Source organism: Dipodomys merriami, unplaced genomic scaffold (assembly GCF_024711535.1).
Source record: "Dipodomys merriami isolate MVZ:Mamm:240054 unplaced genomic scaffold, mDipMer1.0.p SCAF_7, whole genome shotgun sequence".
Lineage (NCBI taxonomy): Eukaryota > Metazoa > Chordata > Mammalia > Rodentia > Heteromyidae > Dipodomys > Dipodomys merriami.
This window is the reverse complement of record NW_027206290.1, coordinates 34,232,866-34,257,960: the sequence shown is the minus strand read 5'-3', so window position 1 is coordinate 34,257,960 and position 25,095 is coordinate 34,232,866. Positions and strand designations below refer to the sequence as shown.

General features: G+C 38.8%; 1 long non-coding RNA gene across 1 annotated transcript; it reads left to right on the top strand.

Moving 5' to 3' along the window:
- Positions 1-8,423: 8,423 nt before the first annotated feature.
- On the top strand, positions 8,424-22,118 carry LOC138817043 (uncharacterized). The gene is made up of 3 exons (XR_011368754.1): positions 8,424-8,490; positions 20,080-20,214; positions 21,999-22,118. It is a non-coding gene; the product is annotated as an uncharacterized lncRNA (long non-coding RNA).
- Positions 22,119-25,095: the final 2,977 nt, after the last annotated feature.

Genomic DNA, 25,095 nt, shown 5'->3' with positions numbered 1-25,095 from the left:
CTTCATGTTTTGGTTTTGTGTCTCTAGAGAAAAATTTTCTATTTTATCAAAGTTGTATGTATTGGTATAAAGTTTTGGTGATAGTCACTTGCTCTCCTTTTAACGTTGACAAGGTTTATAATTTGCTTCTCTCATTTTGTGATGACAGTGAAAATTTGCTTTTTCCTGCTTCACACTTTCTTTCTTCTTCTCCCTACCCCATTTTCCCCTGTTCAATCTGAATAGGAAGTTACACTTCTATTGATGTTTTCAAAGAAACAAGTTTGGTTTTTATTCATTCTTTTTCTATTTCAATTTCCTATTCTTTCATTAAAATTTACTTCCTTTTGCTTTTGGATTTGCGTTTATCTTTCTAATTTCTTAAGGAAAGCCTAAGTAATTGGTTTTACACCTTTCTATTTTTTTTGGATAGTATCCTTTGAATGCTACAAATTATCCTGCACATCCTGACTTAGCGTTAAAAATGAATTGTGTGTGTGTGTGTGTGTGTGTGTGTGTGTGTGTGTGTGTGTGTGTGTGTGTGTGTGTGTGTGTACTTGATCTCAGAGCCTGGGCACTGTCCCTGAACTTTTCTGCTCAATGCTAGCATTCTACCACTTGAGCCACAGCTTCACTTCCAGTTTTGGGTGGTTAATTGAAGATAAAATTGTCATAGGCTTTTCTGCTGGGTGTGGCTCTGAATCATGGTCCTCAGATTTCAGCTGACTAAGTAATAAGGATTAGCTGGCAAAAATAAATTTTGATATGTTTTTCAGTCAAAACATTTTCTGATTTCTCTTGTGATTTTTTTGACTCATAGGTTATTTGAAAGAGACCAAGATTCCAAATATTTTGTTTTTCTTTTTTTCTATTATCAATGCCTATTTAAATTCCATTGTGTCCAGAGAAAATTCCCTAAATGATGTTTACACTGTTAAACTGAGACTTGTTTTATGGTCTACAATTCAATCTCCTTTGGAAAATATTTAGTGCAATCTCTTGAAAAGAATGTTTTCTACTGTTTGATAGAATATTCTATAAATGTTTACTCAGGTTAGTTAGTAGTGTTGGTCATGCCTTCAAATGTCTTTATTTTCTTATTATTGGTTTTTATCAATTATTAGTGAATAATTGAAATTTCTGACCAGAATTGTAATTTTATCAATTTCTTTCTAGAATTTTGTTTCATACATTTCAAAGTCGATTATTAGATATATAAATATTTATTATTATGGTATTTGATATTGATATTGGTGAATTGGTTTCTTTATTCCTGATGATTTTCCTATTCCTGATTTTCCTACTTCATCTTTTAATATTAACATGCAGATCTTTCTCTCTCTCTCTTTCTCTCTCTCTCTCTCTCTCTCTCTCTCTCTCTCTCTCTCTCTCTCTCTCTCTCTCTCTCTCTCTCTCTCTCTCTCTCTCTCTCTCTCTCTGTGTGTGTGTCTCTCCATGCCCCCCTACCCCTCCTCTCCTTTTATTCCTATCTTGGCCCTTCCTCTTTCCTGTTTTTGAGACAATGCCTCACTATTTAGTCTAGGGTATCTCCAAACTCAGCATAGCCTGGGCTGGTCTTGAGTTTGCCTCAGACTCAACAGTGTTATGATTACAGGTACGTGACACCATGCCATGTTTCTTGGCTTTTTTTAATGGTGAAGCATATATAATATGCCTGAGCTCAAAACCCCACTGATATATATGTATATATATATAAACTATGTAATTATATATTTATGTGTATAATTATATAAAAACATGCAATATATTACAATTATATTCTATAATATATTACATAATATAATTCATTATATTTTGTGTAATATATAATGTATAATATATAATTTTAATATAATAATATGTACCAGAAATATATTATTATATGATATATCATATAATTATAATTAATATATAAAATATATAATATATTTATTTTTATTTTGACTTATCTATCTTATTTCATCTTTATAGTGGTTACTACAGAGATTATACCTTTTTAAACATATTTTTTAAAAAGGTATTATTAAGGAATTCATTGGAAATCTTTCAAACTTTAAGAGAAGAATGAAGAAATGGTAGATATAGATGATTATTTAAGAATTGTCTTCAAAATTCCTAACCTCTCAGTAGTTCTTTTCTTCTCAGAAAAGAAAATAGAGTATAGAAAATGTCATAAGCATAGAAAAATGTCATAAACACCTTGTTATTTTTTATGCTGTTTCTGGGAACTCTTAAATACAGGACACTCATTTATTATCCATGAATTATTTCCTTTTTAAATGGTCTTTAAGTAGTTGTACAAAAGGGTTTCAATTCAACATGTCAGCTTATGAGTGCAATTCATCTTTATAATGTCTTCCCTTTCATGTGTGTGTATATATGCATATATTTTTTTTCTTTACTTGTCTGTCATGAGGCTTGAACTCAGGGTCTGGGCACTATCTCTGAGCTTTTATGCTCTAGGCTAGTGCTCTAGCCACAGTGCCACTTCTAGTTTCTGATGGTTAATTGGAGATGAGTGTCATAGACTTTCCTGCCAGGGATGGCTTTGAACTGCTATAATCAGATCTCAGCCTCCTGATTGGCTAGGATTATAGGTGTGAGCCACTGGCACCCAGCTTATATATATGTATCTATATCTATATATAGATCTGGTAGTGGGGCCTGAACTCTGGGCCTGGGCACTGTCCCTCAGCTCTTCAGCTCAAGACTAGCGCTCTACCACTTGAGCCACAGCGTCACTTCTGGCTTTTTTCTTTTTGTTTATGTGGTGCTGAGGAATTGAACCCAGGGCCTCAGACATGCAAGGCAAGTGCTCTACCACTGAGCCACCTTCCCAGCCCCATCCAGCTTATATTTTTTAACTTAACATATCCCACCTACAGATGATATTAAACTGTTGAACATATTTTTTTCTACTGAACATATTGTACATAATAGTATCTGGTTCCATTGCTATTTTGTCCTCCCAACCTTTGTGCTTTTGTTGTTACACATTTGAGTTTGATATATATTGCAATATCCTAAAATGGGTTGTTATTATTATTTTTACTCTAAACAATCAATTATCCTTTAAATAGATTTAAAAACAAGAAAAATATCTTTTGTATCCACTCTCATATTTACCATTTTGGGTTTCTCCGGGGCATTGTGCAGATCCTAATTTGCATTTGCATTGTTTTCTTCCATCTGAAGATTTTAAACACAGGTTTCAACAGTGTTGCTTTCTTGGTAATGAATTATCTCAATTTTTTTTATACCAGAAAAAGCCTTTTTTGTTAGAATGATTTTAACTCTATAGAATTCTAGGATGACAGGTTTTTTCTTTCAGATCTTTAAAAGATATGACTGCTGTCTTCTGAGTTGATTTATTTCTTTGGGATATCTGTGGTAATTCTTGTTTCTTTTGTTTCTTTGGATGTAATATTCTTGGACTTATTTTTTAAGATTTTTATCTCCACTAGGAGTTCAACAACTTCCTGATTATAAGATTCTTCAGGGTGGTTTTCTTCATATTTGTTCCGTTTTAGGACTTACTGAGCTTCTTGGATCTGTGGGTTTCTAGGTTTTATTTCCTTTAACTTTTAGGATAACTTAAAGGACATTTCACAGGTCAGGAAATATATCTTTTGATGGATTTTTTTTTTTGCTGGTTGTGGGGCCTGAACTCTGGGCCTGGGTGCTGTCCCTCAGCTCTTCAACTCAAGGCTAGCACTCTACCACTTGAGCCACAGCGCCACTTCCAGCTTTTTCTGCTTATGTGGTGCTGAGGAATCGAACCCAGGGCCTCATGAATGCTAGGCAAGCACTCTACCGCTGAGCCCCTTCCCAGCCATGGAAATTTTTATATGTACTCACATGAGCAATGCCTAAGAGAAGCAGGATTGCCGGGGAAGACTACTTGACCAGGGAGAAGAGAAGATGATAGCTAGTCTGATGGAGTGTTGTCGAGCTGACATGGTTCTTCATATTTATTTCACATACAGACAAGGGAGACATGCCCCTAGTTGGCTAATCAAGGGTAATCAGCTCTCAGAAAGATAGCATGGTATAAGCAAGGAAGCTCTCTTTGGCCAAGAGCTTATATAGTTAACACACTTAGTACATGGAGTCCATGAGTATCTCACTTCATAAATGCCTCCTTTTAAAATGTGGTGAACTTCAATCCAATACTAGTGCAAGTGGGATGTACCTCATTACCACAGCAGACATGGATTCCATTACTATTTTTTGGCACGTCCATCACTGATGGTCTTTGTTACTCACTTTGTTGTGTGTATGAGTCCCCAAACATCTAGAAGGCAGGTTCTATTTTTACTAGTCTTATCTCTCCTAGAGGTAATATATAGTATTGTGTTCACTTATTCATACAGTAATAATTCACCAAAGAATCTTTTGGATTATCTCATCTGATTGCATGGATGGATAAACTAAGATTCAGAGAGATTGTACAGTCAGTCCATGAGCATCTTACCTGAGACTAGAACCCAGGTCTCTCAATCTGTAATTCACTGCTTCTTTTTACTGTGTCTGGGTATATAACTGTGAGTTATCAGTAAATGAATACATAGATATAACTGAGTATTTATTACTATGACTCTAAAGAGTAAATAACTCTAACAAGACTTAATGCACACATGAATGGTATGTTTAGTAGATGTTTTAGGGGAACGTTGAATTTTAAGAAGATTCATTTACATAAATTTACATAAAAATTATGAATAGTGAATTTTATATTTGTAAACAAATATAGATTTTAAGTGCTTAAATATCTAAAATAGGACTATAAGGATATATTCCATGTCTGCCTGTTAACATTGATTAACTCTGGGTGATGGAATTGAGAACATTTTACTTTTATTTACAGTTAAAAGGTTTTCAACAATAAACATAGATTAATTGTGTAATTGTAAATGAAGTTAAATCAAGTAGCTATTTCAATAAGCCATCTCAAAATTGTATTTTTTTCTTGAGTATTCCTGTGGCACGTTGCTCACTACCTCTGTAGTACGCTTATCCATTTTTAGAGATGATTGCTTCTTTAATATCTTATGGGTGATCGGGAGTCTATTTTTAAGTTGCTTTTAAATATTTTTTTCTGGTGTGTCCATTCTATATAAAAAGCCGTGAGACAAGTGAAGACAGCCAGTCTACTTTTTGTTAGCCATATATCTGCCTTCATTCTTTTCCCTTTCCCAATCTTAAGATATCTGGGGATGTCTCTAGTCACTAAGAACCATCCTAAATCATGTCTGCACACATTCTTGCAAGCATCAGTCAGACAAAAACTGTTAGGATTCAATACAATAAAAGCTGTATATGACAAACCTACAGCCAGCATTATACTTAATGGTGAAAAACTAAAGCCATTTCCTCTTAACTCAGGATGTCCACTCTCTCCACTGCTCTTCAATTTAGTATTAGAATGCCTAGCTACAGCAATAAGAAATGATCCAAACATAAAAAGGATCCAAATATGGAAACCTGAAGTAAAACTCTCCCACTTTGCAGATGACATGATCTTGTATTTAAAGAATCCCACAGACTCCACTCCCAAATTACTCAAGCTGATTCAAAACTTTGGCAAAGTAGCAGGGTATAAAATTAACCCTAAAATATCAACGGCTTTTCTGCATGCCAACAATGAGAAAAGTGTGGCTAAAATCAGGAAAGAAGCTCCATTTGTAATAGCCCCACAAAAAACAAAATACCTAGGAATTAACCAAAGAAGTGAAGGACCTCTATGATGAAAACTTTAAAAACCTGAAAAAGGAAATGAAAACAGAACTTGGAAAGTGGAAAAACCTCCCATAATTCTGGATCAGAAGGATAAGAAGGATCAACATGGTGAAAATGATAATAATTCCCAAAGCTATCTACAAATTCAATGCCATACCTATCAATATTACAATCTCATTATTCAAAGAAATAGAAGAGGCTATCCAAAAATTCATATGGAACAATAAAAGACCCTGAATAGCAAAAATGATCCTTAACAGAAAGAACGGTGCTGGAGGAATATCAATACCAAAATTTAAACTCTACTACAAAGCCATAATAACCAAAAGAACTTGGTACTGGCACAAGAACAGACCTCAGGACCAATGGAATAGAATTGAAAACCCAGAAATGAACCTACAGACCTATAGCCATCTAATTTTCGCTAAGGGAGCTAAAAAAAAATAGAATGGAAGAAAGACAGTCTCATCAGTAAATGGTCCTGGCAAAATTGGTTAATCGCTTGTAGAAAACTAAAGCTAGATCCTTATATGTCACCCTGCACCAGAATCAACTCCAAATGGATCAAAGACCTCGGAGTCAAAGCAGACACTCTGAAAACATTACAGGATGGAATAGGAGAAACCCTAGGTCTCCTTGGCACAGGCCCAAATTTTCTTAATAGAGACCCAGAAACAGAACAAATCAAAGAAAGGTTGGACAAATGGGATTGCATGAAATTGCAGAGCTTCTGTATGGCAAATGACATAGCTAGCAAGATCAATAGAAAGCCCACGGATTGGGAGAAGATCTTCACTAGCCATACAATGGACAAGGGTCTCCTATCTAAAATATACCTGGAACTCTAAAAATTAACAAATCTTCAAAGAAGCAACTGCCCGATAAGTGGGCTAAAGACTTAAAGAGAAACTTCTCTGAAGAGGAAAGAAGGATGGCCAATAGACACATGAAGAAATGCTCAACCTCCCTATCCATAAAAGAAATGCAAATCAAAACAACATTGAGATACCACCTCACCCCAGTTAGAATAGCTATACTCAAGAACTGTAATAACAACAGATGCTGGAGGGGATGTGGCCAGAAGGGAACCTTACTGCATTGTTGGTGGAAGTGTAAACTTGTTCAACCACTTTGGAAAGTAGTATGGAGGTTCCTCAAAAGACTCCACATAGAGCTCCCCTATGACCCAGCAATCCCACTTTTGGGCATTTACCCAAATGATCACAAACAAGACCATACTAAAGGTACCACCACAACTGTGTTTATCAAAGCATTATTTGCCATAGCTAAGATATGGAACCAACCCAGATGCCCCTCAGTAGCTGAATGGATCAAGAAAATGTAGTATATATACACAATAGAATTCTCTGCCTCCATCAGAAAGAATGACATTGCCTCATTTGTTAGGAAATAGAAAGACTTGGAAAAATTATATGAAGTGAAGTAAGCCAGGTCCAAAGAAACATAGGTCCCATGGTTTCCCTTATTTCCCTTATTGTTTCCCTTATCTAGTATATGTCTGAGACAAGCAGAAATGGTCAGATAAGTTGATGTTAGGCGAAATGAGCCCCAAGATAAGGATTCAAATGTTTTTGCTGTCATGGAATTGTTTCTAACATATGTATAAGATGATTTTTTGTTACTTTGTATGTCCCTCCCCCACGGTATAACCCCTGCTTTCACTGTATTTGATGGTGTACTTTGTGAAGGGGAAGGGAAAAAACAAATCATTTAAATAGGAATACAGGTGGACCCATTGCAACAATGAGATGTACAAAAAAGGAACTTTACAATTTTGTGGAGCAGGTGCTGGCGGGGGCAGGGAGATGGGAAGGGATTGGAAGGGGAAACAGAGGAGGAGGCAACAATTTTTGATAAAAAATGTACTCATTACCTTGCCCATGTAATTGTAAGCTGTTTGAATGGTATTTTCACAATAAACAAAACAAAAAAAACTGTTAGGTGTACTTATACTTGTAATTACTGGAATATTTACCAATGGAACTTTAGTCAAATCTTCAACATGTGCCATGCGGTGAGCTGAGGATACAAAAATGAGTGTTCAGATGCATCTCCTTGAACTCAGTCTGGAAAAGACAGATTCATGATGGATGATGATCATGTAGTACAATGAAGACATGAGAAGCTGTGACTAATTCTCCCTGAGGGAGCACAGAAATGGTTACCTAGGAAGTGGCATTAGACCTGTATGTTGAAAGGAGAGAACAAGTTTACCTTGGTCCAAAAGTCATACTGAGGCCACAAACATTTCCCAGGGGAGTTCTGCTGCTCCCAATACAATGATAATTTCCTCAGCAGCTCCTTTCTAGACAGTGTATTGGCTTCTTCTTGGGTAGGTGAGATATGGAAAGGGAATATAGCATAGACACGAGGCAACAGAGAGACGCTGTAAGCCAACAGGTGAATCTTTAGATATATCTCTCCCTTTGCTAGCAATTTGAACAAAGAGCTTTCTCAAAAGAAGTTGAAAGATTAGAATCAACTTTTCCCATAGCACCAGGTGTCCCTTATCCAGACTCTCTGAGTTAAATGTGTCAATCATCATCTCCCCATGTCACCTCCTTCTTAGCCTGGAAAACATGTCTAATTATTTGTTTCTGCATCTATACTATCTAATTATACTAACACAGATACATCACTTAACCTGAGCCAGTAAATAGTTGTTATTGTTATTTTCAGAGAATAAAGAATGGGAATACAGAGGCTTTGATCTAGAAGAACAAGATTTACTGCAAAATTATCAACTCCATGGTGAGGGCTGTCACTCATTCCGCGGCATTCACAGTGGGCCATTAAAAGTGGGATTATGAGCACAGACATCAGTTTGGGCAGAGAGAAACATGAGGCAGATATGTAGATGTGAAACACATTCAGAATGCAGCAGAACACAGAGGGAGAAAGACAGAAAGGGAAATGTAAGAAACTTCCCATTTCCTATAAGGCTGGCTGTAATTTTTAAATGATTTTGTTCTATGAGGTTCCTCTGGGTCTTTGAAATCAATTCCATTTCATTCAAGCCAGCATAAGTGAACATCAGTTCCTCTAAGGCATCCCATTTACTCAGTTTACGTCTGTAATTTCTTTGTGATGTCTCATATAATTAAGCCTCTAGCTTTTCTAGAGCTTTGTCTTGATATGGAAGCAAGAATCCACTTTAAGCAAAAACAAAACCAAACCCCAGTTTCTGTTAGCATTGTATTTGACTAATAATGATTCATGGTGTCAATTTGGAAACATGATCTTGGCCATTCCTGTCTACTTTCTGCTTTCTCCAAATCTGTTTTGGTATAATATACAGGAAACCATGGGCAGCTGGTACCAGGAACTCACCAGGCTTTGAGAATGCAGCGCTATTTCTGTGTTTCCATGGGTGTAGCCTGAGGGAACTGTTGCATCCTGAGATGTGAATTCTGAGAGATGCCTCCTTCTACAAGTCACCTAACATGTAGGACAGAGGCAAAAAAAAATATTCTCAGTGTCCCTTGAGCTGTATTTAACTTTATTCCCCTCATACCAGGTGGTTTTAATTAACTTGTGCATATTTATTGAGCATCTACTGTGCATCAATCATCCCACTTTTCTTTTCCTTCTTTGTCCTCCTTTGACTCTGATCTCTCAATTTATATCCCAAGAACCTTTTCTTCTCCAACACTCCCTTTCCCTTGGGTTACTGACTCATATCTCTATTTCATTGCTGAACTTTCTCAACGAGCCATCCACAGCTTCTGTTTCTACTTCCTTAATCTTTCGTAACTCCTTATCTCCATGCCATCTATCTTTTACTTTCCCCAACATATAATTTTTTTCTCTCTGAATTTCCCTACATCGTTCAAATAAACAACTCCCTTTCTGTTCCTTATAATTAAGCACTTTCTAAGACATTCTCATTTCTCCAGTTTACCTATCTGACCCCTATGTGAGACCAGTATACTGTGACTTAGTGGTTTTTCTTTCTCTCTCTTTCTTTCTTTCTTTCTTTCTTTCTTTCTTTCTTTCTTTCTTTCTTTCTTTCTTTCTTTCTTTCTTTCTTTCTTTCTTTCTCTTTCTCTTTCTCTTTCTTTCTTTCTTTCTTTTCTTCTTCCTTCCTTCCTCTTCCTTCCTTGTTTCTTTCTCTTTCTTTTCTTTCTTTCTTCTTTCTTTCTTTCTTTCTTTCTTTCTTTCTTTCTTTCTTTCTTTCTTTCTTTCTTTCTTTCTTTCTTTCTTTCTTTCCTTTTTCCTTCCTTCCTTCCTTCCTTGCTTCCTTCCTTCTTTCCTTCCTTTCTTTCTTTTTTCCTTTCTTCTCTCCCTCCCCCCTTTTTTTGTCAGTCATGGGGCTTGAACTCTGGGCCTGAGCACTATCCCTCAGCTTTTCAGCTCAAAGCTAGCACTCTACCGCTTGAGCCACAGAGCCACTTCTGGTTTTCTAGTGGTTTATTAGAGATAAGAGTTTCATGGACTTTCCTGCCCAGGCTGGCTTTAAACCACTCAGCCTCCTGAGTAGCTAGGATTATAGGTGTGAGCCATCGGTGCTGAGCCTAGGGATTTCTTTCCTAAAGCAACCAAAAGTATTGTGGGATTCTCAAAAGCTAATTGGTCCTGAAAGACTCAGATTTAACCTTGACTTCATCCTACAGGAGTTGTTGCTAAAGTGGATTGGAGCATCCATTTCAGGCTCTAAGTCTAAGGAGGGTTTCTTTGAAGATAGTCTTCAAGTTTAAGTAAACAATAGCATAATTACTTTTTCTGAGATAGGAAGCAGCCAAGGACAATCAATGACTTGACTGGAAATCTTGCCAGTGAAGTCAGCATGGGGTCATTATCCCCTGGGATTTTTTTTTGTTGTTGTAGTCCAAGGGTTTGAACTCAGGGCCCCATTTTTGCTAAGCAAGCATTCTGTCATTTGAGCCCTCCCCTGGGATCTTGCAGAAGAGGTGAGGGTGATGAAACAGAACTTAATCTCCATTGTGGAGCTAGGCGCCAGTGGCTCACGCCTGTAATCCTAGCTACTCAGGAGGCTGAGATCTGAGGATCACGGTTCAAAGCCAATCTGGGCAGGAAAGTCCATGAGACTTATGAGTCTCCAATAAGCCACTAGAAAACCAGAAGTGGCTCTGTGGCTCAAGTGGTAGAGTGCTTGCCTTGAACTGAGGAACTGAGGGATAACACCCAAGCCCAGAGTTCATTCCCACTATCGAAAAAAAGAATCTCCATTGTGGGATCAGAATGAATTCATCCTGAATATTACTTTCTTCTAGAGTGTAGAAATGAACAGGTAGGTAATGAATGAACATGTAGGTAATGGCCATAGTCTAGTTTTAGTATAGACACTAATATAGTAAATCCTGTATTTGTGTTTTAATTACACTTGCCCAATCAAATAATTGTCATCAAGGCAATTTGATATATAATTATTGTATCATTAGTTCATTCATAAAACTTCATTCTTGCTGAGTGCTGGTGGCTCACGTTTATAATCCTAGCTACTTAGGAAGCTGAGATCTGAGGATTCCAGTTTGAAGCTATCACAGGCAGGAAAGTCTTTGAGACTCTTGTCACCAATTAACCACCCCACCAAAGATATCCAGAAGTGGAGCTATGGCTCAAATGGTAGAGTGCTAGCCTTGAGAACTGAGTTCAAGCATCAGACCATCACATACACAAAACCCTAAACAACAACACAAAAACCCTGTTCATTCTTTCAGCAAATAGTTACTCATCTAAGCAGTAAAGTTAAAGAGTGAGGCATTGATCAAGATGCACTGTACTCCTAAACTGACATACTAAATGGAAACTCCTTCGGATAACTCAGGAAGAAGGAGGAGGAGGAGGAGGAAGAGGAAGGAGAAAGAGAAGGACGGTAGGAGGAGAAGGAGAAGGAGAGGAAGAAGAAGAAAAGGAGGGGGAGGAGGAGGAGGAGGTGGTATAAAGTGCATCTGAAGACAATGTCTGTTGGAGCAAATCTTGTGAACTTATAGAAGATGAGAATAAAATGGAAATGACAGAGTTAGAAATGGTTAAGTACCACAAGGGTCAGAATAGTGTACAAGGAGAAAGCAAAAGAGAGCAGCTATGAGCTGATAGATAAATAAAGGGACTCCCCAGTCCATCTAGCTGGCATCATTGCAGGCCCAGCTAAGAGGAGTGGTGAAAACCTAGTTTGTCTTGGAAAGACCCTTAGAAACCTTCTAGTTCTACCCCATCAGTCAAAAGATAAGGAAGCAGACTCACGAAGGGAAGGAAGTAGAAATCTCTTTGTTGATATTTCTCCCATCTGCATACTCATCCCTGGAAGACTTGGCACAGACTCTGGAGCCCAAGCTAGGCTAGCCATGACCCATGTTGTGCTTTCTGGCTTCCATTTCCCATGTCTCTCTCTAGTCTTCCTGAGGGATGAAGGCCCACTGTCACTGCTTGGAGCTGGTTGCTACTTTTCTCTGTTCTCTAATTTGTCATCTTTTTGCAACATTGCTTCTTTGGCCTGATTGCATCATTGGCCTGATTTCGTTTCTCCAGTCAGCCTCCCTCACCCTGCAGCCATTTCTCCTCTGCCTTCTGTCCCCCATTCCTCTGACAGGTCCTCTTCCCCAGCTGTAGTCCTCAGCTAGTCACAGGGGATCTTAACCTATCCTTAGATACAGGCTTTCTGGCTGTCTGGTGATGCCTGGTTACCACTTCTCACAACAATGCACTAAGTAAAACATAGAAAACAACAAAGGAAAGAATTCTGAAAAATAAGCACATAAAAAGCTAAATTTGTGCTACAGCAATATATGCTTTTTGTAATGTGTATTAAATAGCAAGATCTATTGGTAAGTCTAATGACCTCTATAATAATGTCAAAGCACAAATTATTTTGTGAGACAGTTATAATGTGAAATAAAATATATGTAATTTCTATTACTGACAAAAGCCACAGGTAGTAAATATACTGCTATAGTTTATAGCTCATATTCAAAGAAATGCCAAACTTCAGTTAGAAGTTAATAAAAGTGAGCATATAGCCAGGCACGCGCAATTCATACCTGTAATCTGGCAACTCAGGAAGTTGAAGTCTGAAGTATTGTAGTTGGAAGCCAGAAAATTTTGTGAGATTCCATCTCAAAAATAATCAGCAAAATGTAGGGGTGGAGGTGTAGCTCAAGTAGAACAGCAACCAAGCAGAGCAAGTGAGAGACCCTATGTTTTAATCCCAGTAGTGCTAGGAAAAATGTGAAGATACAACATTTTTCCCATTCAAGCTTATGGATCCTCTTATTATTATGTGCAGGTCCTTGGTCATTGTAGTGTCTTGATCAAGGAATCCTGTGCTAGATGGTCCTATGATGTATCTATGTACTTAGCATTTAAATTAATAGATTCAAATAAGATTATCCATTTGGATACCTACCAAGCATCTATACAATATGTCCAATGATGATTTTCTTATTGTCTAAACATCTCATTTTTCTCACCTCCAACTTTCTTGTTGCTGAAGCACCAAGATGGAATTCATTCTCTCTCTATATTGTTCTTTCATATTCACCTCCTTTTTACAAGTTGCAATATAATAATTTTAGTCAACAAGTATTTACTCAGCACCTGTTACATGCCAAGAATTTCTGTGGGCACTGGGGACTCACAAACACATGACCAGACCTTGACCTCGTGGAACTCATGTTCCAGTTGAGGAACATTGACGATAGGTAAGAGAACACATGGGACAAATTGAGGTAGCAACATAATTACTACTCTCCTTATTCACTACTGATCTTTAAGCCACTTCAGACTCCTGACTGCAGGTTATAGTCTTATAACTAAAATATCCACAGCCAGTTCTAGTCCAGACTTTCATCCACCAAGCAGCCATACAAAGGAGGGAAAATGCCCCTTCACCACTCAGATCTTCAGTGCTGCCCAATGATCAGATAAACCCAAGCTCCCTTACCTAGAGGAACTGCTACTAGCATGCCCCTGTGTATCCTCCCATCTTCCCCCCAACCCCCATTAATCCCTCTGCAAGGCATTTGGGTCCTCCTGGTCCTGCTGTTTCTTGAGGCATCCGTCTTGAGATTTGTTTTTTTTAGTCTTGAGATTTTGTCTTTCCCTAGCCTATTTGACTGCCACTCACCCTGTGGGTCTTAGCCTAGTTAACTGTCACCAGAAATGTGATCTCCTTAGAGAGCTCTTAAAAAGAAAACATTAGTTCTGGGGCTTGAACTCAGGGCCTGCATGATATCTCTCTGCGCATTTGTGCTCAAGGCTAGTGCTCCACTACTTGAGCTACAACACCATTGAAGACTTTTTTGGTAGTTGATTAGTGATGAAAGTCTCATGGACTTTCCTGCTTAGGCTGGCTTCAAACTGTGATCCTCATATCTCAGTCTCTAGAATAGCTAGGTTACAGGCGTGAGCCATTGCCATTTGGCAAAGAGAGCTCTTTTACTGATCCTTCCATCTAAATAATTTCTTTCCTACTCTTCCCCTAGAGCAACTTGTTCAATTCTTTATTTAATAAGCTACTTGTGACCATTGTTACTTAATAGAAGCATCAGTATCTACTTAATATCTGTTTTTCCCACTTCATTGCAATTTTCAAGAAAGTAAGAACTTTTTCTGTTGCATACCATCAGCCAACAGTCCCCAGCATGGCATATCATTAGTGAAAACCAATGTGTAGCTGTTGAATGAGTTATGAGTTGCTGCATCTTTTGTCTCTGACCCTTGCCCCCAGGTTCATCATATATTCCAGTCTCACACTTCCTACTTTATGCACAGGCATATTAAAAGCTCCATCTATACTTAAGTTGTTCCCAACCTAATCAGATACAATTATTCTCAAATTCATTTATCTATCCATCCATTCTTTCTTTTAACCATTATTTATTGTGTACCTTCAAATTACAAGGCACCATGCCAAACACTATGTAAGATTAAAAATGAATTTAAGACATGGTTCTTGTCCTTAAGATATTTATAATGGAGAGGGAGATTTAAGAAGTTTTAGCTATAGCAAGAAAATAGGTGCAATGTGTTACATTCAGCATTGTCATTGGTGACAGAAGTGCAGGAGAGGTACGAATAATATTTCCAACTAGAGATTTCAGAGAAGGCTTTATGGAGAGATGGCATCTGAGGTGGGCAAGATTTAAATAGTAGTGGTACAAGAGGCAGTTTAGATGAAGAAATAATGTTTAGAAGCAGAAACATACAGATAAAAGAGTGTAGAGGGCCTATGAATGGCCAATAGCCTAGAGAAAATAAGTAGAAATGGAAGCCAGGGATGGGGTGTGTGACATTTTTATGTTGATTTGGTACTTACCAGGAAGACAGCAGAGTTTGTTTGAAAGGGGGCTAAAACAAGAGTTTGGAGGGAGCACTGGAAAGATCTGGCTACTTATACAGTTTTAAGCTAGGTGGATTTTTCTCATTCGATCAACATATACTAAAACAAAATATGGGAGAGGTAGAGTTCAGGTCTATGTGACCTGGAGCAGATGGAGAAGCCTTTTGGTAGAAGTTGATCTCCCTTTGTCTTTAAACTGGAACCCTGAATCAGGCACATGAAAGGAATTGATTCAGAGTGATGATAGATATTCTCATCCTTACACTGAGAAGTTAATGACTCCATAGCTGGAATGCATTAGTTCTGCATGATACAACCAAAATACCACAGAGTTGGTGGCTTACACAACAGATATGTATTTCTCATAGTTGTAGAATCTGGAAGTCCATGATCAAAGTGTGCCGTCTGACTTTGTCCCTTGTGGAGGTTTCCTTCTCCTTAGTAGCGCCTTCTGGAAACTCCCACTCCACAGCAAAATATAGGTAGACTCTGCTTTACCTGTTTGGGCCTCCACATAAATTACTTCTGAAGAAAAGGTTATGTGATTAGAAATATATGTTTGTAAATCCCGGATGTAGTTTGCAAGCCTCATTATATGAGAAAAAGAAGACTTTAAGGTATAGAAAAGTAAAGTCACACAGCAACACAGAGACAATTCTTAGTAGGCACTGATCAGAATATAACCCTGCCTACAGATAGATAGTGTTTTGTCCATCCTTTCTCTGATTTTTCTGGGTTCAAGAAGAGGAGACCCTACATGTCCCTACTGTGGGAATGAGTAACGAGGAACTTTCCTGCACAGCATAGTCACTTGAAGGTCTGGTCCAGGGGCAGAATTAATGCCCTGGGCTTCAGTCAGGATGTTGATCTGTTATCTGTTTCCTTCTCCACCTGGTTTGTAGATCCAGACTTATATAATGAGTTGGCAGAAGTTATGGACTATTAAATAATTTAGGGATTTTTCTAAATAAATGTGCTTAGAAAATTATGCCGTAAATGCCTAAGTGTTGTTCTAATGTGCTGTCTGTCAGCCACCCAGAGGAATCAGAGGTAAATGGTTTCTTTTCTAAGGAGGGCGAGAGAGATCTATGCCACCTAGAGAGAGATTGGTGTGCTGAGGGTTTTTAGATCAGTGTTAGTCCTTTAAGAAAACAAAAACTCATAATGAAGACATGGAACAGGGTTGGCCAAAAGAAAAATCTGCCTGGTCTTCCAAGTTTAGAATAACCAGATTTGGAATTATTTATATTTATAATAAATGTAACTTATAGTTTCAGAAAAGTTACTTTTCAAAAAAATTCAATTTCCTTTGTAATTGAAAGGGGTCCCTGGTTTCTGGAATAAGGGCTCCATCACTGTATCTTATCCAGCAGAAATAAATTTTCATCACTGCTTTAAGATGCAGGCCATGCAGATGCCAAGCTTTTTCCTTTGGACCATTTCCCTTCTACTCATCACTCATTAGCCTTCCAGTTGTAGCCTAAATGTTTTGTTTTCTCTTCAGAGAAGCATTTCTCGACTATCGTCTTCCCTGGTGTTATTCTCAACAGGACACTTTCTCTCCTTCACAGCTCTTAACCCAGGCATAATTATATATTTATAAGTCGAATACTTGTTTCTTCCCAACTTGAAGCTCTATTCAGAGTGTTCTGAGTGCCTGAGCATGTCGGGCATATCATAGGTAGCCAGTGAATATTTACTAAATGAATAAGAATGGTTTATTTCCATGAATATGGAAGTTTTGTTGCTCTGTTTTGATCAACCATCTGTGCCTTCACAGTACAGTCAATAGTCTTGGTAGCTATGGATTTGCAATCTAGCCTGTGATAAAATGAAAACTCAAATCCTGGCAGCAAATCCTGTGATGAATTAATTCATTTAGTCTTTTGATAAATGTTTATTTATAAATGCTATATTACCTGCACTGTAAAACTACAAAGACACTCCATGAATAAAAATGAAGCATCTCATGGGAGCATATAGAAAAGATAAGTAAAGGGAATGCTTGAGAAAATAAACAGGAAGATCAGCTGAGTGCAATTGGGAATGGGGACGATGCTGAGAAGAGGCAAAGAAGACCTGGATGAGAAACATTGTCCATAAAACAGGCATAGAGTAAGAGCTTTAAGATGAGAATGAACTTATCAATGTTGGAGCAACAGAAAGGAACAGCCAGGGAGTGAGCAAGAGGGAGTGTGGCTTCAGTTGACTATAACTATGAAGAGCTCCAAATCATGATAAGTTTGGAATCTGTAACAAGATGCCAATGCAAAAATCATAAATGGAAAAGTAACATACTGTGGTCAGTATTTTGGAAAGATTTCTGAGTGAGGATTGGATTGGAAAGAGCCACTATGACAAAATAATCCACTGTAATAGTCAGAGAGAGGAATCAGGGGCTTGACCTTGTGTGAAGCAGTGGGAACAAAGAGAAATGGATACTTGAGATTTACTTGACGGTGGAAATGACAGGTCTCAGTGATAGATTGAATGTAGAGGGCGAAGGAGAGGGAGGAATTGAGGATGACTTTAATGTGATAAATGGCTTTTTCCTTGAAGTCATGCATCTTTTCAATTTGCTACTGACTTGACCCATCACGCTTTCCATCATTATGAGCTACCAATGCTTTCACTATTCCTTCCTTGGCATCAGTTAGGCTTCATATTTAGCATCTTAATTCAATAATGTACAACCTGTGTGGCTCATATTTTGATCTTCACAGCTCATTGAGCCTCTTTAAATGGTCTGCAACACACATGAATTAAACATGGTGGGCAAAGTGAGAGAGATTCTAAGTGGCAGATACCCTGGCTCTTTTAGCCAAAAGTTCTGAATAGCATCCAGCTAGAGCTTATGATGACAACACACTGCTGAGGACTACTGTCAATACTGAAAATAGTATTTTTCAGGAAAGATGGAGAAAAGAAAATGTCTTAAGGATAAACAGATGTGGGGAACTGAAGAGAGAGATAAAATTTTGCAGTACCAGTGACTACCCAGTCAAGCACATTGGCTAACTTGAGATACTGGAATGGATTATGTTTGGTGTTTATTAAGCCACATTATGTGTGTGTGGGGGGGGGTGGATGTGGGTGTGGGTATGTGGTTATGTACCTAGAGAGAAAGGTAAACATTAAGGGAGGAATTTTGGAGAGGAGAAATGAGATGAATAATGAGACTAACGTAACTATCATTTATTGAAATCTTACTATTTGTCATACCTCATGCTAAACCTTTCATGAAATGTGTACTATTTAATCCTCACAACTACCCTGTAAGGATTACCTCCATTTTGCTGAAATTAAAATGGAGACTCAAATTGCAACAATGAGATTAAACATGTGATTGTAAAGTGCGGGGGGGGGGGGGTGGAGTGTAGTTGTGGAGATGGGAGGGAAGGGATGTTAGGGGAAAAACAAAAGAGGAGGCAACATCGCTTGATAAGAAATGTACTCATGTCTATTGGCCATCCTTCTGTCCTCTTCAGAGAAGTTTCTCTTAAGTCTATAACCCACTTATTTATTGGGCAGTTGTTTCTTTGAGGATTTGTTGTTGGGGGATTTAATTTTTTGAGTTCTAGGTATATTTCAGATATGAGACCCTTGTCCGTTGTATGGCTAGTGAAGATCTTCTCCCAATCTGTTGGCTTTCTATTGATCTTGCTAGCTATGTCATTTGCCATGCAGAAGCTCTGCAATTTCACACAATCCCATTTGTCCAACCTTTCTTTGATTTGTTGTGTTTCTGGGTCTCTATTAAAAAATTTTGGCCTGTGCCAAGGAGACCTAGGGTTTCTCCTATTCTGTCTTGTAATATTTTCAGGGGGTCTGCCTTGACTCCAAGGTCTTTGATCCATTTGGAGTTGATTCTGGTTTAGGGTCATATATAAGGATCTAGCTTTAGTTTTCTACAAGTGATTAACCAATTTTGCCAGCACCATTTACTGAAGAGACTGTCTCTCTTCCATTCTATTTTTTTTTTAGCTCCCTTATCGAAGATTAGATGGCTCTAGGTCTGTGGTTTCATTTCTGGGTTTTCAATTCTGTTCCATTGGTCCTGAGGTCTTTTCTTGTGCCAGTACCAAGCTGTTTTGATTACTATGGCTTTGTAGTAGAATTTGAAATTTGGTATTGCTATTCCTCCAGCACTATTCTTTCTGTTAAGGATCATTTTTGCTATTCAGGGTCTTTTATTGTTCCATATATAAGGTGATTTATTTGTTGCTTTGTTTGTCCCTCCCCCACGGTATAACCTCTGTTTTCACTGCATTTGATATTGGCATAATTTGGGGAGGGGAAAGGAAAAAAAACAAATTGTTTAAATAGGGATACAGGTGGACCCATTGCAACAATGAGATATACAAGATGCTATGTTGAAAAACGAACTTTACAACTTTGGCAGGGGTGGGGGTGGAGTGACGGGGTGGGGTGGGTGGGAGATGGGGGAAGGGGAGTGTAGTCATGGAGATGGGAGGGCAGGGATGGTAGGGGAAAAACAAAGGAGGAGGCAACAATGCTTGATAAGAAATGTACTCATTACCTTGCTCATGTAATTATAACCCTTCTGTATGGTATTTTCATTACCTTGCCTGTTTAATTGTAACCCCTCTGTACGGTATTTTCACAATAAAAAAATAAAAAATAAAAATAAAATTGAGACTCAAGCAGTTTTAGATAACTTGTTTACAGACAAATAACTAGTATCTGGCAGAGCAAGAGTTTAAATCCTTAGTGTGATTGCAGAAACTTTATTACACTGCCTTCTTAAGGCTGGGAAGGTCTAGATGGGAGGAAGAAGAAGCAGATAGAAAGAGAGAGCTTAAGAGGACAAGTAGACTTAATATTGCAAAAAGTAGTTGACTAAAATGAAGGGGAATCTAACCTGAAGGAAAAAGAAGTATATTAGTACATGACATGAGAGTGGATCAGGTCTTATGAAATTTCGAGATATGAATATGGTGCGTTAGCAGCCTCCCACATGATTTCCCTGCTGGCTGTAGACTCATAACTTCTGTCTTTATTGCTGTTTCTGCTCTAAGCCATGAAACTCTCTAACTTGAGATCAGCCAACACCCTTTCTCTGACTTGAACTGGTCTACCTTCGGACTGGAGGAAAGCAGCATTCCTGAGTGAAGAGAATTCATCTACTCCTGAGTGAACATAATTCATGCCTGGTGAGGACCCCAAAGGACATGTATTACAGTACAATTAGCTGAGATTTAGAACTTGGCATAAAACCCACTCATGTTAGATATTCAATTTCCCTATTCTTGCTACAGATGTTCAAGGAGATTTCTTTAGTATCTTTGTCACTTGGCATCCTAGGGGACACTCCAGGAAAAGACTATTTTACTACTCAAAGGAAAAGGACTAGAATAAGGGAGGGCTTGTGTCTTCTGTGTGTATGCCTTGAGTTCTCAGCCAGTCTATGTATAAGTAGGCATTGGAAGCCAACTACATGGCAGTTTACTGACTAGCATATCTATCTATCTATCTATCTATCTATCTATCTATCTATCTATCTATCTATCTATCTATCTATCTATCTATCTATCTATCTATCTATCTATCTATCTATCTATCTATCTATCTATCTATCTATCTATCTATCTATCTATCTATCTATCTATCTATCTATCTATCTATCTATCTATCTATCTATCTATGGGATACATATGGTTGATGTACTACATCCTGTACTAGATAGCTGAGTTACACAGGATGTACCTGGAAGACAAACCCTATTCTCATAAAGATTTCAAAATACTGAGGTAAATAGGCATTGAATAATAACAATGTCTAGGTGTACTCACAGCACAGGAGTAATATGAATATTATAGTATTCTGATGATAGATGAGCTCCATTTATGACTTCGTGTCAATTTCTGGCCATAGACAAGTAACTTATAGCCAAAGTGGGCCTTGGTGTTCCTCATCTACATAAAGGAGGTCACTGAATAATAAATATTGGTCAATAAAAATTTGTTGAACCACTCTGGGATTGTTTTTTACCTTGAGTGATAAGGGAATGCCTCTCTGAAGACAGTGTTGACATTGAGATCGGATGGGTGTGAAGGCATCAGTCATGTGAAGGCTGAGATGAGGAGAGGTGCTACAGCCAGAAAGGTTGCTTGCAAAGGCCACAAGAGATGAATATGCGCTTCACGTTTTGCAGGCAAATTATTATAAACCACTGATAATTGTTTATTCCAGTAAACACATTAAAGTTTGGTTATCATTCAATATTCATAAATACAGTTATTACTCTGGTACAATAATTTCTGCTTCAAAGAAGCTTTCTTTATAGTTGGAGGAGAATATAAAACAATGGATAGAAAAGTTTCAAGCAATGTAACTTACAGAGACTATACCATGGGAGGCCTGAGAGGGGGGAAGATCAGTGCAAGAAGGGAAGGTGTGTCTTCTTTGGTGTGGAGGATACACCAAAGATTGACAGCAGACTGGGAAATAGATATGTCCAGAGAATGCCACAGCATTATGCTGTTGCGGACAGTATCACTTTTCTTAGTTGCTACACTTGCCCTCAGAGTGGAAAATCACATTATACAGGACATTTTAGCTCCCTGTAGAGCCATTGGCTTTTGGAAGAATCCTTCTATGGGGTGAGAGGCGATGAATCCAAAAAGAGCAAGGAAGAAGAATGAGAACTGGAGTGGGGGAACCAAAGAAATAGCCCCAAGTAATGAATGAGTTGACTCAGTTGAGTAGATCTTTGGTGGTGTTCAGAGCTCAGGTTCATGCTGCCATTTCTGGAGCACTTGGGAATCTGAGTGGCATGGTTCGTAGACTTCATTCTGCCTTCATTTCAATTCCAAGATTGTTTTTTAAGCTGTAACTTGTGTTGGAGCTCATAGAAGCATTGTAGACGTCCCATGACTATAAACCAATAAATGTAAATGAAAACAAATCATTTCAAAATATGTTTTCTCTGTTGTAGGCCGAGCCCCAGTGGTGACAGCTACAGAGGAGGTGAAGATCCCCCATACTGTTGCCAGATGGGCTGTCCCTGGGCTCCTCCTGCAGTGGCAACCTTTTAATTGCACTGATTCATGTGAAGGGAAATACTCACCCAAGGTAGCTTTTGCACCACTGGTGGGAGACCAGACAAGCTGCAGCCTTGGCTTCAGTACCAGGGCTTCTTGATTTCTCTCCAGTGGGTGGAGATTTCTCTCCACCAATGGGTGGTCCACTCACCCAGCAGGTAGCAGCAGACCTTTCCAATCTCCACAGCCCTCCCCACAGATGCAACAGTTTCCAAAGGTGAGTGGCCTTGTCTCTTGGTGAGTGTACTTGTCTAGGCCAGGGGAGGGGACAGAGCAGACCCCAGCTCATAGAAGAGCCAAGCTAGGAATGAACCCTCTTGACATAAATTCAAGGAAAAAATGGACCAGCTTTCCCATGAAACTATATTCACAGGACTATTTATTGGTGCTGTCTCATGAATTTAAGTGACTTCAAAAGCAATTCACATGTACTGAGTACCTACTGTTTGTCAAGGTCTTCCCATCCCAATTCTCTTTAGATCTATGTTGCTGCTGTAGATGGGGGCCAGTAAACTATGGCCTTCGGGTAAATCTAGCCTCCAGCTTTTGTCAGTAAACTTTGCATGTTACACAGTCATGCCCACTCATGTACATACCGTCTGTGCCTGATTTCATCTGACACAGAAAGAGGTAAATAGTTGTGACAGAAATGGCTTGGCTCAGAAAGCTGGAAAACACTATTTTTGCTTTATACAGGCAAAGTTTATTGGCCTCTGCTGTCAAGCCTTGTGTCTTGACAGAGACATTTACAGCGAGGCACCAGCTGAATAGAAAGTGGGTAGAAAGAAAGAAGTAAGAGCCGGGCGCTGGTGGCTCACGCCTGTAATCCTAGCTACTCAGGAGGCTGAGGACTATCCTAGGCATATACTAATTATTACAGATGTGGGAAACCATAGAGCCTATGTTTCTTTGGGTGTGGCTTACTTCACTTCATATGATTTCTTTTGGTTGCTGACCTTGTTGTCACCAATGTGCTGTATCTAGTTCTTTTTTCTTATTTTATATCATTTTTTCTTTTCCATTGGTTTATCCCTGGCCTTTGTTTCCGGTATCCTGCATCTTGTATATACATTTATCTGATTTAGGGAAGGGAAGGGAATAACAAATGCTGAAACAAGGACACAGGATGACCCATTGCAACAATGATACTCACAAGACACTAGGTCAGAAGTGAACATTTCAACTTCAGGGGAGGGGGAAGTGGGGAAGGGAAGGGTTAGTGGAAGAAAAACAAAGGAGTGGGTAACAATATTCAACAAGAAATGTACTTATTACCTTACTCATGTAACTCTAACCCCTCTGTACAGCAATACAATTTAAAAAAGAGTGGGAGGCCCTGAATTAACGCCCTGGTATCAGCCCAAACAAACCAAAAGCCTGGAATCAAATGGTGTGGGTTCAATTCCTAGCTCTGTCACTTGTCTTAGTTGTGGATTTGGGCCAGTTGTTTCATTTCATTTGTCTGTATCCTAGCTTCCTTCTACATTTGTGGATGGCTCAGACAATGGCATTTAGGATGGTCATAAGGATTAGGGTGATTAATATAAGTACTGTCTAATACATTATAAGTGTTCAGGTGGGAGTACCTGTTAATTTTACTACTAATGCTGTGTACCAGGAGAAGGCTAAACATTTTTAGCTGTTAATCCGTACACTGTTCCTGTGAGTTAAATGTTTCTTATAATCTTTCTTACAGAGAGACATCTGTGGTCCAGAACACCATTCAGATCACAGGGCTGTAGATCCATAAAGTGGTCTGTGCTGCCTCTTTTCTGGGCTGAGTGGGTTCACAGAGCCTATGTCAGCACCCAGCTCAGGAATCTGTAAAGATCTTTTCTGGGTGGGCACAGAGCAGAGGGGTTTCTGGGGAGGAAGAAGCAGAATGCCCCCCTCCAGCCTATAGGGAGGATAGCAGCTCTCAGATGACCTCATCGTGTGAGAGAGGGCAGCCTGAGGAACTTTGCCTCAGGGAGTAGATAGTGTCTGATCTGGAACAGGGGATGGAATCACATGGTTTTTTTTTCTATTTCCTGTCACCTTCACCTTTTATTTTTATACATAGCCTCTTCAAGTCATCCACAGACTGGATAGGAAGCATCTAGACTGGGGAAGGAGGGCAGAGTTAAGATGCAGATGCCATTTAGTAGTCAGGATGGATGGAAAGTGAGGCCAGGCAGGGTGTGGAAGCTTCCAGGTGGTATCTTGAGACTACATCATACATCTTTTAAGGCTAACTCCAGAAGCTTTATTCACTTACCTGGGTCTATTGATGTCACTTGGACTGGATCAATATATCTGCCTGGAGAATTCAAAGGAGAAAAATCTATGTGGGGCCCGCTCAGTAAAGAGAGCACGTTGGTGCCAGAGTGACAGCTCTGTGAGGAGACTGTTAAGATGAGCTTTAGTATCTGCTGTCTCTCCACCCTCACAATGGGACAGATGATGTGAGAGGAGAGGGAACAAGTGGGAAGTTGTCATACATTCACACACCTAAGAATCTAGTCTCTGTTGAACTCCTAGGATATGTTAGGCTGCATGTTGGACACCAGAATTATCAGACTAGTGGGCAGTCCATAGAACAAGCTCCTGTGTGAATGTGTGTGTGTGTGTGTGTGTGTGTGTGTGTGTGTGTGTGTGTGTGTGAGAGAGAGAGAGAGAGAGAGAGAGAGAGAGAGAGAGAGAGAGAGAGAGAGAGAGAGAGAGAGGTTGAGTGGGAAAATTTTGCATGTACCTTAAAACACACATGGGTACTGAATACTATATTGCACTATTTTCAGCATTTTATTTGTGAAATTGAGAGATATATAGAGAGGCTTAAATAATTTTACAGTTAATACCATATACCCAGCAATCAGGTTCTAGTCTTGGCACTTATTCATCCTATTATATAACCATGTTTTTTCCTATCGTGATAGTCACCCACTAAACCATCTTAGTTCCCATCCCAGATCATGAGCCAACTAAACCAGAAACTCTGGAGACGTACCCAAA